We start from the raw sequence: 18,381 nt of genomic DNA on the forward strand, positions 1-18,381 counted from the left end.
ATGGAGGAAGTTAGGATGTGTTGTGTAGGACCATGCCTCATCCTGCATGTGGTACCAGATCCCACATGTGGTGCCCCAGGCACTGTACCCTTTGGCCCTGAAGGTGATACATGATGACTTAGACATTAGGGTCAAGAGAGAACTCTTGAGCTAGTTAGAAGCAGATTATATTGGCCCTAGGTGGAGGCAGATGTCTATATTGTGTTAAATGTTCTGGATGCGTGCAGAGAGCAGTGCTACTGTGTTGTGCTGCACACTTCGAAAGTTTGTTTTTGTTTTTGTTGTTATTGTTGAGCTCTTCTTCAGCAGCGTCTGACTTTCCATGATCCCAGTTGGGGTTTTCTTGGCAGAGACACTGGAGTGGTTTGCCATTTCCTTCTCCACTCATTTTACAGATGAGGAAACTAAGGCAAACAGAGTTAAGTGACTTGCCCAGGGCCACGTAGCTAATAAGTGTCTGAAGTTAGATTTGAGCTCAGGTCTTCTTGATTGGAGGCCTGACACTTCATCCACTGTGCCACCTAGCTGTCCTTGGCAAGTATATACATCAGCAAAACACTGGAGTTTATGTCAATTGATTTTCTGTCTATGGAAAGACACAGTGTGAACACAAACGTCCTAGTAGTGATCAGTCATTTCACCAGTAAGTACAGGCATACTCAACTAGATACTGGGCAGCTACTGAAGCTGCTAAGGTATTGTGGGAAATATATTTCTCAGTTTGTGGTTTCCCTGCCAGCATGCACTCTAATCAAGATAGGATTTTGAAAGTATGTTACTTAAGGAAATGCTAACATTGGCAGGAATTAAGAAGTCTAGAACCACATCATATCATTTTTTGAGAGTATCCACTAATTTAATTTCACTCTGATGAATATGTTGGGGACCTTGAAGCCAAGCAGAAATCTCAGTGGAATCAGCCTGTGGCATTTGTAATAAATGCGTAAAAAGCTACCAGGAATGATACCATAGGCTTTATTCCATACTTGTTAACATTTGGATGAGAGCTCAGTTTGCTTATTCTCTTGTATTTTGGAGTTGAAGAAAATAGGAAAGAAGAGATACTCAACCAGATATGTGCTAAAGGACAGTATCTTTCTGTATATGTCCTTTACATCTAATTTGATATTTATAACAAAGTCCACAGTTCAGATGGTGAAGAGGTGCATGGTGGGTATGAACAGCCTGTAACACGTGGCAGCTGAAATGGGGAAGAGAGAGAAGAAAAATAAGCATTATTAAGCACCTACTATGTCTTAATATACTTTGTAAAATATTAAACATAGCACCTGGCACATAGGAAGTTATTCCTTTTCCCTCCCTGACAGACATTGTGCTAAGCAATTTACAAATATTTTCATTTTATCTTCACAGTAATTCTGGGAGGTTGGTGCTATTAATATCCATATTTTACAGTTGAGAAAATTAAGGAAGGCAGACACTAAAATCACTTGCCCAGGGTCACACAGCTGTTAAGAGTCAGAGGCCAGATTCAAACTCAGGTACACTGCTTTCTTCACTGAACCACCTAGGGTCATTATAAAAATTACAAAAGATTAACAGAGCAAAGGATACCATTAAAGAAGAGTATGAGTAAAAGGGAGATGGGTTAATGATGTTTCAAGAGTGCCAGATAACTGACGGATGTTCTATTGGTGTCCTTGTGACATCAAAAGAAAGGGAAGAAGGCCCTTGACATGTTGAGTGAACCCTTTGTGGTGAATATGGGATGAAAAGAGCTATACAGGAAGTCAGGCATGGATGGCTGCAATCTACATCCCTGAAAGAAATAGCCCCAAAGAATTATTAAACTACCTATACCCTTTGACCCAGCAATATCCCTACTTAGTCTATTTCCAAAGATGATTAAGGGAAAAGGAAAATAACCTACATGTTCTAAAATGTTTATAGCAGCTCTCTTTGTGGTGGCAAAGAAATGGAAACTGTGCATTCCCCATCAACTGGGGAATGGCTGAATGCGTCGTGGTATGTGATTGTGATGGAATACTACCGTGATGAGCTCAATGAGCTTAGAAAAATGTGGAAAGACTTGCACAAAATAATGAAGAGTGAAACAAGCAGAACCAAGAGAACATTGTGTGTCGTAATAGCAATATTGTTTTAAGAACAACTTTAAGTAAGTGTTATAAATATCTAAATTAGATATAAAGGACATATACAGAAAGATACTGTCTGCATCCAGAGAAAGAACTGATAAATAGAAGTATGTATAGAATAATTTTACATATATACATATGCAAACACACACACATATGTACATATATACTTATTTGTGTCTAACGGTAGTCACCTCTAGGGCAGTGGTGAGGAGGGAAGAAAAAAAAGAAAAAATTTGCATGATAACTTTGTTGTATATTTAAAAAGAATAGCAAGTTATACATAGTAGATTTGCAATTTCATGAGCTGCAATTTTTTATTATATTATGTTATGGAAATGCTTATTTTGTTCCATAAATTTAAAATGAAATAAAAGAAAGAAAGAAAAAGAAAGAAAGAAAGAAAGAAAGAAAGAAAGAAAGAAGAAAGAAAGAAAGAAAGAAAGAAAGAAAGCACCTGGAGGATGAGGTCACAGACCCATTCCCGTGTGTGATAATATTTATGTAAAACTTTGCTGATTAAACATCACTATCCTCACAACAGTCCTCCTGTGAAGAAAGCATTGCAAGCATTATTATAAATGAGCAAAATGAGGCTCAAAATGAAATGTTATGTCCAAAGTTACCCAGCTAATAAACAGCAGTTTGTATTTGAATTCAGGTTTTCTGATGCATATTCTTTTCTAATTCTACTGTAATGGGTTATTGAATTTAGTTGCTGAAATATCGTTATATTACTATTACATTTTCTCATCTCTTTCTTATTAAGTTCAGTTCCTGGGACCAATAACTGCCCTGTTATCATTATTCTCTTTTTGTTGTTCTATGGACTATTGCATAGCTGTATAAAATAATTACTTTGTAATTGAATACAAGTAGTGGGATATAAACTCATCCTCTGTTAGCTCCTTGAAAACATATCAGGACAATCCCAGTGGCAGAAAGAATGATGGAGATTATATATACCTTATGTTATTACCACATGATTTTGAATCAGAAGGCATCTCTAATGCTAGATTGAACGGTGGAAATAGAAACCAAGAGTGTTCTTGCTATTCCTAATACAGAGATTAGATTGGTCATTTACCCAAAGATCTCACATAAGAAAGGCTAATCAAAAAAGTGCATCTAACAAGCTCTTTCTCTGATTTAAAAGAATTGTGCAAGGGTTTTTTTTTATATTTCCACATTTGTCATGTTGTAAAAAAGAATCAGAACAAAAAGGAAAAACCACAAGAAAGAAAAAAGAAACAAAAACATAAAATGTGAAAATAGTATTCTTCAATCTACATTTAGACTCCGTGGTTCTTTCTCCGGATATGGATAGCATTTCCCATTGTGAGTCTTTTGAATTGTCTTAAATCGTTGTATTGTTGAGAAGAGCTAAGTCTATCAAAGTTGATCATCACACAGTGTTGCTGTTACTGTGTATAATGTTCTTCTGGTTCTGTTCACTTCACTCAACATCAGTTGATGTAAGTCTGTCCGGGTTTTTCTGAAGTCTGCCTGCTCATCATTTCTTACAGCACAATAGTATTCCATTATGTTCATATAACAGAACTTCTTCAGCCATTCCCCAAATGATGTGCATACCCTCAGTTTCCAATTCTTTGCCACCACAAAAAGAGCTGCTATAAATATTTTTGTACATATGGGTCCTTTCCCTTTTTTATGCTCTCTTTGGGATATAGATAGGCCCAGTAGTGGTATTGCCAGATCAAAGGGTATGCACAGTTTTACAGCCCTTTGGGCATAGTTCCAAATTGCTCTCCAGAATGGTTGGAACAGTTCACAACTCCACCAACAATTCATTAGTGTTCCAATTTTCCCACATCTTCTCCAACAATTTTTTTTGTCATACTAGCCAATTGGATAGGTGTGAGGTGGTACCTCAGAGTTGTTTTAATTTGCATTTCTCTAAGCAGTAGTGATTTAGAGTATTTTTTTATATGACTATAGATAGCTTTAATTTCTTCATCTGAAAACTTCCTGTTCCTATCCTTTGACCATTTATGAACTGAGGAATGGCTTGTATTCTGAATTGACTCAGTTCTCTATATATTTTAGAAATGAGGCCTTAATCAGAAAAAGCGGCAATAAAAAATGTTTCCCAGCCTTTTGCTTTCCTTCTAATCTTGGTTGCATTGGCTTTGTTCGTGCAAAACCTTTTTAATTTGATGTAATCAAAAATGATCCATTTTGCATTTCATAATGTTTTCTATCTCCTGTTTGGTCATACATTCTTCCCCTCTCCATAGATCTGATAGGTAAACTATTATTTGTACAAGGGGATTTTACAATTGTTACTACCTGAATACTAACTAGTAAGAAAAAAAAAAGAAATACATTCTCCATTGGTTAGGTAGTTGTCCCCAAAGAATGCCCTATTTAGACATTCTTTTTGAAGTATTCTCTCCAACTGAAACTACCTTGTATATAACTATTTCGCATTTATGCTATCTGTAGTTACATATGGATTTGTTATCTTCCCCATTAGAATGTCATCCCTCTGTTTGCTAAGAATGCTTTCTTTGTTGTTTTAATATCCCCAGAGTCTTACACAGTATCTAGTACTTAGGAAGTGCTTAATAAATACTGGCTTGTTGGTTGATTGACTTTTTCTCCTCTATCAATACTTATATGTCCCTCTCATACTCTCAGGATCTGGTATCTGAGGTGAACAAGAAGTTCTTAATGAAATGATAATAGGATTTCCCCCAGGAAATAAATGTGCATTTTTAGAGAACTCTTGGAAACAACACTTCAACCCAAAGAACTAACTTCAATTTGGGATATTTTCCACACCATGGCAGCCTATCTGGGAGTATTTATTTATATCATGTGAGTAGTTGGCTCTTATACTTTTTCTTAAGGTTGCTCCTTCCTCTATATTGTCTCTTCACTCTTTCCTAAAAGTGAACCATCCCATCTAATTCCACAAACATTTCTCCGGAATTTAAAAGCAATGCATTGTTAGTCAATCAGCCAGGTAAGAAGAATTTATTAAGTGCCCTCCATGTGCCACTTGTAGTGCTGAGTATCTTATAAAGTATATTATAGTATATTATAATGTATTATGTTATCATCTATTATGTTACATTGTATATTATAATATTATTATATCCTCTCATGTCATATTGCATTACATTATGTTATATTATATTATGTCTTGCTTTATTATGTTATATTATATTATTTCCAGTAGTGGGAACAATACAACATTTAGATAAGACATAGACATTGACCTTATAGGGCTTCCGATCTAGCCAGAGTTTAGCAACTGACATAGAAGCGATGTGAGCCAGTGGGGTCTGACTGTTTAATGAAAACAAAGCTTTGCTAGTTGATTGAATGTAATTCTGTCTGAATGTCCAAATGAAGAAATTTAGTGATGTGTGGGTGAGCAATAGTGGGAGTCACTATGAATCTCTTAAGGCAGTCAAAATGACACATACCCAACTATAATCTGAAAATAATGTGATAAGTACATAACAGAAATAGAATTAAAGAGATGCATGAGGTCAGTTCAATCCAACTAAAAACTAACTGTGCACAGGGCACTGTACTAGGGGCCAGAGAATCAAAGAGGAAAACAATACTCTCTAAGAAAATGGCTAAAATATACATGCAAATGAGTATGGTGCAAGATAGAATGTGTGAAGTGCAAAGGAGCAGGAGGTCTTGGGAAAGTCTCTGAGAAATGTGAGAGGGGAAAGGTCACTTTCGGCTGGGAGGAAAAGAAAGATGATGGCTGAGATGGGAGAATGTGTACCATGTTGAAGGGGTAGATGTGCCTTGGGCCAAGTTATGAAGGACTTTAAAAGCTAAAGTAATTTTTTTAGGCAATTGGGGTTAAGTGACTTGCCCAGGGTCACACAGCTAGTAAGTGTTAGGTCTGAGGTCAGATTTGAACTCAGGCCCTCCTGACTTCAGGGACGGTGTTCTATCCACTGCACCACCTAGCTGCCCCAAAGCCAGAGTACTTTACATTTATTCCTGGAGGTGATTGGGGAATCACTGGAGTTTACTGAATGGAAAGAGTGGGGCGAGTTGACATGGTGAGACCTATGCTATTGTAAGAAGATCACTTTGTTAGCTGAGTGAAGGATGGACTGGAATGGGGAGGGATCTGAGGCAGAAGGACTCAAGACTAATGCAGTAGGTCAGCATGAGGTGATGGTGCTGATAATGTAATAGTTCAGGATGGGGTTATGGACACTACATCTGGATGGTGTCAGCATTGGAGGAGAGAAGGGGGTACATGAGAGGTTTCACAAAGGTCAAATCGACAGGACTTAGCAACAGATTGGATTTGAGGAGGGAGAGTGAGGAGTTGAATGATTCCCCTGAGTCTGGAAGGCCAGGTGACTAGGATTCTTTGCTGTTCCATGAAAAAAGACCCTCCATCTGTGAGCTCTGAGCATTTTGCTGGCTGTCCACCATGCCTGCAACATTCTCCCATGTCATCTCTACCTCTTGGCTTCCTGTAAGTTCCATATAAAATCCTGTCTTCTACAGGAAGCATTTCCCAACCACTCAATTCTAGCGCCTTCCTTCTCTTAATTATTTCCTCTTTATCTTGCATGTAGCTTGTTGGTACATATCCGTTTACTTGTGTCCATTTGATAGTGAGCTCCTGGAGGGCAAGGATTATTTCCCCCCTGTTTTTGTAACCCCAGAACTTAGCACAGTACCTGGAACGGAGTAGATGCTTAACAAATGTTTATTGACTGGGAGGGTGGCAGTCATATCACTGTGGTGGTTCCATACTAATGTGAAAGTTAAAAAAAGGCAATGGGGGTTTTTTGGTGTGTGTAGGGGGTTCTGGGGAAAAGATAATGAGTTCAATTTTGGATGTCTTGAGTTTAAAACGGGACACCCAGTTCAAGATATTCAATAGGCAGCTGGGAAAGTGAGATGAAGTCAGCAGAGAACAGGATAAATAGATCCGAGAATCATGTACATGGAGATAAGAATTGAATCTATGGGAGCCAGGGCAATCACCATGAGAAACAGTGTACAGGGAGAAGAGAAGTGGGCTCAGGACAGGCCCAGCAGATAGCCAGGGCTGCTAGACATCATAAAGATCCAGCAAAGGAGACTAAGAAGGAGCAGTCCCACAGGTGGGAGGAGGCTAGGAGAGAGCAGGATTGAAAACCTAGAGAGAAGAGAATCAAGGGAAAGTCAGTCAGCAGCAGTGTCAAAACCTGCAGAGTGGTCAAGAAGGATGAGCTTTTAGATGTGTTCATTAAGGCATCATTGTACATATATGTGCATGCATGTGTACACACCCATGTCCTGGTGGGCTGGAGTGCCTGAGCTCCTGCTACATATATATGTAAAGGTATATTTAAGATTTAATAGCTGCAAACTGATCTAAGATTTTTGGAATACTATATATGTGTGTGTGTGTGTGTGTATATATATATATACATGCTTACACACACATATATATCATACACACATATATACACACATACACATATTTGTGCATATATGTATACACATTCTATATTTATATGTTGTTCCCCCTTTAGAATGTAAGCTACTTGAGAGCAAATATTGTTTCATTCCTTGTATGTGTTTTCCCAATGCCTAGCACAGTAGGTGCTTAATAAATGCTTACTGATTGATTGCCACAAAATACAAGGAAGAGAGCTTTCCATAGAGATTTAGCTCTTTAGTGGAAGAAGAGTGAAGGGGACAGAGCCTGGTCCTGTGTATATTTATGTGTCAATAGACAGTGGGGTGTAGTGGGTGGGGAGAGAGAGAAAGAGAGAGAGAGAGAGAGAGAGAGAGAGAGAGAGAGAGAGAGAGAGAGAGAGAGAGACAGAGAGAGACAGAGAGAGAGAGACAGAGACACAGATAGAGAGATACAGAGAGAGACAGAGAGAGAGAGAGAGAGAGAGAGAGAGAGAGAGAGAGAGAGAGAGAGAGAGAGAGAGAGAGAATGAATCTGTCCTTTGCCGAACATGATGTTAATGTTATTACCCATGGCTTCTTTCTTCTTTGACACGCAAGTCTCTCTGAACCTCCCCTTGGCATGACGTTTCCTGGAATGCTAACTTTTCCTTTCTCTCCCATGCCCTTCAGCCTGTGGCTGTAGGATTTCCCTAGCTGGGCGGCCAGAGGAGGAGGAGGGGAGCGAAGAAGAAAGGAGGAGGAGGAGGACGACGGAGATAGGGAGTTGAAAGCTCGGGGCTCCCACTGCCTGACTGCCTAGGAGGAGAAGCTGGAGGGGAGCAGTGTCTGGAACCTCGGGAGTTTCCATTTCTCTTCCACCCCCAGTACCTGAGCTGGACGCATCGTCAGCACCTGCTCAGGAGGCTTCCCCGCTCTGCCCGGGGACTGATCAGGTAAGGTAGCCAGGCTGGGGAAGAACTCCTGGGCAGCCAGATGTGAGATGCTGGCCTCGCGCGCCGCGGGCGCTCACCGACTCTCCTGGATGACATAGCTAAGCATTCAGGTTGAAGCTTGCATTGCACAGGCTGGGTGTTTTCTAAGTTCCCCTTTCCTTCCCCTTCCCTTTTCCCTTCTTTTTCTACGGACAGGAGAATCATAATGACTAATGAAGTACAAAAGAAATATTTCTGGCTGCTGTTGAGAAGCCAAATTATCTTTAGTTGAATTTTGCTATATTCATAATGTTGTAAGATTTACTTTACTTAATTAAACCATTTAGCCGAGAGGAGGTGTGATGCAGGGGAAGGCGTGTGGTCCTTAGCCAGAAGATCCTGGTTTAATCCTAGCGCTGCTACATATCCTTTATATGGCCCTGGCCAAGTCATTTAACTTGTCTAAACATCAGCTTCTTCATCTTCAAAATAAGAGGGTTGGGCAGAACGATCTTTAAGGTCCCTTCCAGCTCAAAATCTATGAGGCTAGCTTTCTGCAGGTGCTAGTAGTTACCATCCTTAACAATTCACTGAGCAAACATAATGGTATTTGAGCAAAGTGGTTTCTTCATCATCATGATAAAAATTGATTAATTTAAGAAATCATAAGCATTGTCTCATACATAATAAGTGCTTAATAAATGCTTTTATCATTCATTCAGACTCTTGGGTGTTTTATATTGATTAAGGTATATTATATTTGGTAGGATAACTGAGCACACCTTCCTGAATTACAGGAATTTTCCATTTCCAGTTATGTACAGTGATTTGCACATAGTAGGCCCACATAAATGCCTTGTCTTTTAAGGTGAATGAAGTCATCATTTTCCCATTTCAGACATGGCATCATAATACCCTTTTTAAAAAAACTTAATTCCCAATTATTAAAAATTACAAAGAAATCATTTTAAAATATGTATTATTCACTGATTTTTCTATTAACTGGTGTACTGAAGTAGCCTTGGAAGACAGATAGCTGATGTATGTATTTTGGTAAGAAACCTCAGAAAATTCTGTCACTCTTTGGAGAAGCATTTATAACATGTCTGCTGACAATGAATGAAAAACATAATTGATTTTTGTGTGGAAATGATCGGCTATCTCTAATGGAGGGCAGAATCATAGACAGAAAACTTTGATGACTTAGCTCCTCAAAGAAACTGATATGACCATCAAAAGCAAATAAATAAAATGAAGTTATTTACATAAAAAATAAAGTGAAGAAATAGATCTCAGTAATGAAGTATTAAGCAGGGAGAGGGAAGAATTTACTGATGTTTTGCTATTTATCTATATGTTTTGTTTTCTGTCAACTTTTGATCTTACATAATTGTAGTTTGAATTAGATTTGTTTGAGTAATTTCTCTCTTTTTTTTTTTACTGGTTAAAAGTTTAGGCTTTTTGAGAGTCAATGAGGATTAAATCAAAGGACAGGACTTCTAGAAAGATGGTTGTGTCTGTTAATGGTTGTCTGTGAGCTCAGCTCTCTCTTCTTGCCTCAAAACTGCTGGAAATGTACCAAATAACTTAATTAAATCAATGATGAATAAAAAGGGAAGGAAAATCAGAGGGGAAAGGAAAGAAATCCTTACCCAGAACCCCTGACTGAAACACACAGGGAAAGAAAAACTCCCAGGAGAGAACATAAACCTTCCTGAAAGGAGCTATTATTTCGCTCCCTTTGTATCCTTGGTGCTTAGCAAGTGCTTGGTTCATAGCAGGGACATAATAAATGTTTGGAAATTGATCGTGTGAATCTCACATTATCTGGAGAAGGAAAGGAAGTTTGTTTTTGTTTTGTTTTGTTTTGCTTTTTATTACAGTAGCAGTACAATAAAATAATCGGCTAGAGATAAGATTTGGAAAAAAGTTGTGTCCGAAAAAGAGACATTGGGGAAGGGTTACCTTCTACCAAACAAACAAATAAAAAACCCCACAACTATTACATACGAAAAGGAAGAGAAGGGCTGGGGCAGGAGAGACCTCATGATTTCAATTAGGATTGGGAAGGGAGGGAGAAAAAACAAGGACAGGGTATTCCAAGTTGAAAAAAAAATTCTAGATAGTGTTGAAGAAAAAGTATTATAGCACATAGCAAAGTACTGCGTACATTGTAGGTGCTTAATAAATTCTTACTGATTGATTGAGAATAATCTGATGGAAGAAAAAAAAAAATTTGGTACCATAACCATGAATGAATGAGATCTAATTATCTATAAATTACAGAAATGTGACAGAATAGATCAGGAAGCAAAAACTCAAAATTTTCTGTATGCAAGAAACACACTTAAAGCAAATATTCACAGAGACTCAAAATGAGAGGTTAGAATAGAATTTACTATGCTTCAGCTGAAGCCAAAAAAGTACATGTGACAATCAGATAAGACAAATAAAAATAGGTCTATCAGGAGAGATGAGTAGAGAAACTATATTATTCTTAAAAGCATTACAAATAATAAAAATAGTGGCAATATCTAAGCACTTACAGGGAAAGTTACAATTATAAGAAGACCTGGAAAATAAGACATTAATTGTTGGTGATGTCAATATGCCTCTTTTAGAATCAGAAAAATCTAAAAGAAAAGAAAGATATTAAGGAATAGAACAAGATGTTAGGAAAACTAGATATAAGTACTTTAGTGATTACTGGATGGTATTCTTAAGAAAAACATCTTCTTTGTATCACATGGCAACTTAAAAATTGATCACATGTAAGGAAAAACAAACTTAACCATTCCTCATGAGTAGGAACAGTTAAATGAAGAAAGGAGGACATATTAAATGCATTTTTAGACACCGTATTTGGATTTTTCAGTGAACCAGTAATATTACTAATATGGGTACTCCCAGCAGTGGTGCAGATCCTGTACCAGAACTAGGACACAGTCTTGTCTGCTATGTTCTATGTCCTAGGAAGCAAAATGAAATTGAACTGCCATTTCCTACCCCTTTGTGACACTTCTGCCACCAAAAAAGCCCCACTCCTTTACCCACCTAAGTTGTTAACTTCCCCTCCCTAGGGTCATATAGAATTTTCAAGACTTCTCCAAAAGCTGGCTTCCATGTCACCTGGCCTGGGGACCCATGTTACAGAGGGACACCTGGAACCAGCGTGGATTCAGAATGGCGTCAGATAGGGAGGGGTGAGCAAACAATTAGGTGCAAAAACTGTGTATGCCACTACCCATACCGTGTTCAGAGTAAACTTCTACTCATTTGTAAAACGGGGAGGGGTGAAATGTTTGCCCTACTTCCCTCACAGGGTATTTGGAAAGGAAGTATTTTGTAAATTTTAAAAGCCCTATGTAAGTTTGACCTTGATGTGTCATGCCCTCACCTGGTAAACAAAGTCCCACCACACTTCTAGGGAGCAGTACAGGTAGTAAAGATATGAAAAACATGGATTATCAGAAAAGGATTGCTTGGTTTTATAAGTGAGATTAAATGTCCTTGTAGCTTATAGATTGACCTCAGTGATAATCTATTCTAATTCTTTTGCCAGAGAAGACAATTGAGATGTAGGTTGTGACTGGTCTTTTCTAATATTCCATCACCAGTTAGGGCATATAACTTATACTCAGGACACTGGATTTCTAGTGCTGGTTCTTCCACTCTTGATCCTTACCCCCCAAATAATAGCCTTATGAGGCAACTATCATAGCCTGCTTTATTCTTTTGTTGTTTCGTGCTTGTGCAACAACCAGATGATAACCGATCACCACTAACTAGGAAGAAAGGAAAAAGGAATTTAACTACCATTCACTCTGGCAGCACACGCCTTACAAGGGGAGAAGTTGTGAGTAAGTGCCATGCTCTCTTTAGTTATCAGAGAGTTGTCAACCTATCCCTCAGTTCCACCCCCTTCTGGGAAGTACCACTTGTTGTCTAGGGGAATATGGATTTACAGATTTATCAATTAGAACTTAACTCAGAGCCCCCATCTGCTGGCTAACTCTGCTTCCTTTTGAGTCGTGGTATTTCATGAAAGAATAGTCATGTGACTTTGATTTAACGGAGTTTCTTCCTAATGAAAGCAAGAATGCTACAAAGTGGTTTTTATTCTTAGCACAGAATCAATCAATAAATAGTACTTCAAATTGAGAATACAATTCATAAAACAGGAAATAAACATCTACTCAAAGATTGAAAGCCTGCCGCTTCCTAGAACCCAGAAATCCCTGAGATACAAGATTGATCTGGACCTCGGAGGTCTAGGGCATACACAGATTGAATTCTTATGACTAGTCAAAGGAGTGTAATCTCACAGTTCCCAAAGGATGCTTGCCTCACACTTTACATTTGTCAACAGGCATAGACACAAGAACTCTGCCTTCTGGATTTCAAACCACTGGAGCTAGAAAGCATGTGTGTGTGTGTGTGTGTGTGTGTGTGTGTGAATATATGTGTATATATAAACACACATACACATATATACTCACATATGTAAATGTACACACATATCTATCTATTATGATACAATAAGCAACTCAGGCACGTTCAGTACATTCACGCATTTAGTCAAAGGATAAAGCAAATTCAAATACATATCACTGAATACAACTTCCCACTTTTTAGTCTTTTTAGCCTCTCATGAAAACACGGTTACAATCACAGAGTGGTCAGTGGCCTGCAGGGAGTTGGCATTCCATCAGCTCTGAGAAGTGACATTCCCTCCTATACTGTAGAGTTAAATGGCCATTGGTAAGACCCGCCTCTCAGAGCTGTGCTCCTTGCCTCATCACCCTGTGTTGATGAAGACTGCAGAGGCATGGTGTTCAGCTACTGTCCCTGATTGTTTCACACAAGAACTATTAATTACGCCATGGCTCTGGGGTAGTGCCATCTGTCATCCTATCATATCTATTCCTTGGTGGGGACCTCTTACCACCTCCAGTTCCTGGCAGGATAAGAGTGAGAAGGGACACTCATCTCTCATCTCCTTTATTAAATTATTAATAAGAGAAAGCCTTGGACATAGTTTTATTAATGAAAGTGATGAATGGTCTCATATTGTGCAGGGAGCTAGCTACTTCCCAAAGTGTTAGAAAAGATTTGGAAATAATCTCATCCCACTATTACCAAAAGAGATATTGAAGTCATCAGAAAAGTGATTAGTCTTTACCTGTCATTGTGACAGAGCATGGACTTGAATTAGTGGTTCTTTGCTATCGCTTTTGCATCTAACTTCAGAAAACACTCATTAAGAGTTTTCCTTTATGTTTAAAGTTCATAAGTCTTTCTAGAATGAACTCTATTTCCTTCTTTTTCATTATTTCAACATACTTAAAATTGTGTTTATCACTAAAGTAATGGGACACAGGAACTGAAAATCAAACCTATGTCCATGAATGATAGGCAATAGTGATGGCCTCTTTATAAGGGTAAAATAAAGGGTTACAATAAGGATTTATGGTTTTATCCCTTCTGGTTTTATTCCACTCTGATAACAACATCTCTACAACTGACCCCAAGATTCATAATCTTGTGGCCAACTTGGTGATAAGTCTTTTGAAACTTAGTTCTGGTGGTCCTTGGGAAGTAAATATAGCATGAGTATGTCATGGAGCTGAGATAGTAAAGTCCTCTGCTGATGCCTCTGTTATAGTGTGGAGGTGATCCTAGCTTACCCACTTGAGCAATTAAATTTGCCTCCAAATTCCTAGTTATGGCTCTGGCAGACCTCAACCCATTCACATCATCTCAGGTTGTGTGCCAATAAATCCTTCACAGACAGCACTCAGTTTGCTGGTGGTCTTCCTCTGAAATGGAGGGTTTTCATACTGGGTACCATGAACTTAAACAACTATTGATAGATAACTGTATTTCAATATAATCTGATTCCTTTGTAATTCTATGTATTTTATTTTCTTCACTTAAAAACATTGCTTTTAGAGGGCATGAAGGTGGGCGTCCATAGGCTTCACCAGGCTGTCAAAGGAATCTATGACCTTAATCCATGGTTAAGGACTTCTTGTCTAGAATCTGGATAGAGCACTGAACCTGCAATCAGGAAGACTAATCTTCCTGAGTTCAAATCCTGCCTCATACACTTATAGGTGTGTGACCCTGGGGAAGACACTCTGTTTGCCTCCATTTCCTCACCTGTCAAGTTAACTGGAGAAGGAAATGGCAAACCACTCCAGTATCTTTGCCAAGAAAATCCCAAATGGGGTCACAGAGTTGGACATGACTGAAAAACAAGTGAGCAACACTGAATCTAGAATCTAGATTAATTGACATGATATGGACACCAAAGGAGCATGTGGGGTGGCTTATCAGTTTTCCTTCACTCTCCCTAAATAACCAATATACTTCCTCTCCAATTATTACTATCTCTAATGGCATCCTTTGTGATGTTTCTCCTGCTCAACTTCCTCTGATTGTGTTACAACCTTCTCATGTTCACCTGTTGCTTTTGAATGACCTACAACTTAAATTCTAAGAGGGTAGTACTCTACCACTCAAGCAACACTGGAAAAATGTTCATATTTTTAAAAAGTGGCCTTTTGTTTTGAGGAAAATTTGGGAGCCTTTAAAATCATTGCATAGTTTTCCAAGAGTAATCCAGCTTTGCTCTCCTCCTCCTTCCTGTTCGCTTCTAAGATCACTTCAATGTCTTTCGACTGTTTGTTCAGAATATACATAGTAAATGGCTCATTCTATTGCTGATTATTATGACATGCCATCATTTGTAGAACAAGCATTCTTTATCCATTTTGTTTTTCTTTGTGGATAGTTGGGTCAAACTCCTTTGAGTGATTATAAATCTCATTTCAGAAGCTCTGCAGGGTTCTAGACCTTGAAACAATCAGCATAGCATCAGGCACCAACCGGAGCATTTGGAAGACTTTACCATCCAGAAAGTATCTTTCTTCCATTTGCACATTTATCTGGACATCATCCATGAATGTGGCAAATACCTTTGGCAATACAGTTTCCATTTTAATGCATTACACATTAACAGTAAGAGGAACATATCAAACAGTTATTTTTGCTGTTATATTTTTCAAAAAATGCTATAGGATTTTACAAGATTTGAATGTAAGCTCCATGAAGGCAAGGACTATTTTTCATTTTATCTTTTTATCCTCACTAACTAACACAATAACCTACATTGTTTTGGTTTTCTTTTGTTTTGACATAGACTTACAATTTCATGAGGGTAGGGAGCTCCCAATGAGGAAACTCCCTCCATTTGTGAAACCAATTTTTACAATTCGTGTCCTAAAGAGTTGCTTTTAGTATCAAGAGGTAGCCCAAGGTGACACAGCCAATGTGTGCTGGAAGTGAAACTTTAACCTAGGTCTTTCTGATTCTAAAGTTCTATCTATCATTCCAAACCACTTCTTGTGTGCCTTAAATCTAGTAGGAATTTCACATGACCAGTCGAATTTTTAAAATTTTTTGTCATATGCAGAGGAATTCTGGGAAGATAGTGGAGTAGGTTAAAATTGCATATGCAAATGCATAGGTCACATTTCTGGAGGAGAGCCTTTCAGGTAGCATTTTTCTCTGCCAGTTCTAATAATATATACATACATACATATACATATACATATATATGACATATATATGTACATGTGTGTGCACATGAGTGTGTGTATATTTGTGTGTACACACATATCCATTACATACCAAAGGGATTTTACAATGAACTGTATCAAACATGCTGAGGATTATTTGCCAAAAGAGAGGAAGAAGCTATCTTACCAAATTCCTTCTATGAAACAAATGTTACCGTGATGCATAAACTAGGAAGAGAAATAAAACAGAGAAAGAAAATTATCATTTATATGACTAAGGAAAATTGATGAAACAATAAAATATTAGCAAAGTTGTTATAGTCATATATACTTTTCACCACCATGACATGGTTTGTTTTATATTAAGCATGCAAGAATGATTACACATTACAAAAACATAAACCCAATAAATCATATTGATAAGAAAAACAACAAAAATGATAGCATATGTCAACAGATGCAGAAAAAAAAAGCTTTGGAAAAGATGCAGGATTTATATTTATGTTAAAAGCACAGGAATAAAAAGACATTTCCTTAATATGATGAAACGTATCTCTCTAAACAAAAATTAGGATTATTTATGATGAAACAGCTTTGGTAGCTTTTAAAAAAAAATCCCGACTAAAAAAAAGTCTTCCCCATAATTTGACAGCATTAGATATGCTAGCTATAGCAAGGAGAGAGAAAAAATGAATCCGAGGGAATAAGTATAGACTAAGAGGAAACCAAATGGAATCTATTTATATAGGGCACAGTTTTCTTACAGAATGATAATGAACAAGAAAATTGATGTAGAAAATTGGTAAGTTCAGTGAAATAATCAGAATCCATGGGAAATTGTTTTCTGTAAATTGCTTTAAAAAACTCAAAAGAAGGATATAGAATATACATAAATACACTTAGTATTTGGTAATTAACCTGCCAAGACACACACAAGGTATGTATACACATATATACTTTCATACACATACATGTACACATACATGTATTCCTGCATACACACAGACATCTACGCATATATGTGTTTGCATACATACATACATATATATCAGTTCATTAAGGAGTTGTGACCTTTTTTCTTTCTATTCCATCAACAATGAAGGTCTTCATCCGTTTCTAACTTAGTAGATAATTCTGAGAGAGTCATCTGAGACTCAAAGCAGTTCAATGAGTTGACCAATGACTCATAGTATCACAGGTAGGATTTTAATGCAAGTTCAATGCTACAAACCAGAGTGACTGATGCTACCCAAATTACTTCATGGACTTCGTGCTATACCAAGCAAATCACAAAAAGAATATGTAGTTATGCAAAGAATCTGTGATTTTGTCAGTGTGGGGTCATCCTGGTGTGAAAAAGCAAGATAGATGCTACTTAAAGCACATAAATGTTATTAATTGCCAAGATCAAAGAGTAGTAAGTATCAAAGATAGGGTTTTATCCCAGTCTTCCTGGATCCAAGCCCAACACTCTCTCCCCTACATTTATAATTATGTTGGAATTAGAACCATTACCCAACTGATAAATGGCCAAAGGATACGTACAGGCAGTTTTCAGAAAGAAATCAACACTATCTATGGCCATGTGAAAAAATACTCTAAATTACTATTGAGAGAAATGCAAATTAAACCACCTCTGAGGTACTCATACCTAGCAGAAATGAAAAGTGCTGGAGGGGACGAGGAAAAATAGTACACTTATAAACTCTTGGTGAATTTGTGAACTGGTCCAACCATTCTGGAGAACAATTTGGAACAATGCCTAAAGGGCTATAAAACTGTGCAGACCTTTTGACCCAGCACTAACTCTACTAGGTCTGTACCCTGAAGAGATTGTCAAAAAGGAAAATCACCTTTTCTTGTTCAGTTGTGTCTGTCTCTTTAAGACATCATTTCAGCTTTTCTTAGCAAAGATACTAGTTTGCCATTTCCTTCTCCAGTTCATGTCACAGATGAGGAAACTGAGGTAAAAAGGGTTAAGTGGCTTGTCCAGAAACACACAGCTACTAAGTGTCTGAGGCCACATTTGAACTCAGGTCCTCCTTACTCAAGGCCCACCATGCCAACCATGATACTACTGAGCTGTTCTAATAATGACTCAGCTTTCTGCTGTTTGGATTTTTCCTGTTGCCTTTCTCTACTTAAAAGTCACTGGATCCAGGTTCCCAAAAGCTGATTATATGAGTGATTCATAATGGTTCCATATTTTGCTTATTCATCTTAGTTCAAGTCAGAAACAAATAGGATTCATGGCACTATACTCCTGCTTTTAAATTGCATTGATTTTATCATGGGTTTAGAATGGCACTCAATAATTCTCTATATGCTCAAAGTGGTTTCCAGATT

This window comes from Phascolarctos cinereus, unplaced genomic scaffold, assembly GCF_003287225.1.
Source record: "Phascolarctos cinereus isolate Bilbo 61053 unplaced genomic scaffold, phaCin_HiC Scaffold_9;HRSCAF=440, whole genome shotgun sequence".
Lineage (NCBI taxonomy): Eukaryota > Metazoa > Chordata > Mammalia > Diprotodontia > Phascolarctidae > Phascolarctos > Phascolarctos cinereus.